This window comes from Alligator sinensis, unplaced genomic scaffold, assembly GCF_000455745.1.
Source record: "Alligator sinensis unplaced genomic scaffold, ASM45574v1 scaffold265_1, whole genome shotgun sequence".
NCBI lineage: Eukaryota > Metazoa > Chordata > Crocodylia > Alligatoridae > Alligator > Alligator sinensis.
The window spans coordinates 466,586-467,161 of NW_005842961.1; the positions used below are offsets into that span (position 1 = coordinate 466,586).

Genomic DNA, 576 nt, shown 5'->3' on the forward strand with positions numbered 1-576 from the left:
CCCTGGCGGGGGGACACGATGAATTAATTAGCCCCCCCACCAAGCTCAGGCCTAATTAACATCCCTGCTGCTGCAGATGCGGCCCCTGCCCCAGGTCGCGGCTGAGTCACGTCCATTGTCCACGGCTCTGGAGACAAAGTGGCGCGGGGGTGGCGGGGGGCCCCGCAGCCTGGCATGGAAGCTGTGGGAAGTGGGTGGAGGGCAGAGATTGGGGAGGCCGAGAGTTGGGGGGGGGGCACTGAGATTGTTTCTGGCACTGTGGGGCTGCAGGGGGCCAAGCCAGGCCCTGGTGTAACGGAGCCCTGGGAGCTGCTCTGAGTTACGGCACCCCCACCCCCACCCCATGCCAGGCTGCACCAGGGCCAGGGGCTGGCAGTATAGGGGAGGGGGTCGGGCTTTAGGAGCAGAAAGAGGTGGGGGCGGAGGAGGGGGGTCTGAAGTGCTGGGCGGGTGTCCGGGGTGGGGTGCACATCTCAAGTGTCTGGGATCTGAGGGGGAGATGGAGGTGGTCCCGGATGCCTGGGTTCTGGGCTGTGGGCATGAGTCTGCGTGTCCTGCACACCTGGAGGGGGGGGG

The 576-nt window shown here is 66.7% G+C and overlaps 1 protein-coding gene across 1 annotated transcript in view; it reads left to right on the plus strand.

The window, feature by feature from the left end:
* Positions 1 to 576, plus strand: part of TAC3 (tachykinin 3) — a 5,423-nt gene that overhangs the window by 792 nt on the left and 4,055 nt on the right. The window lies entirely within an intron of this gene.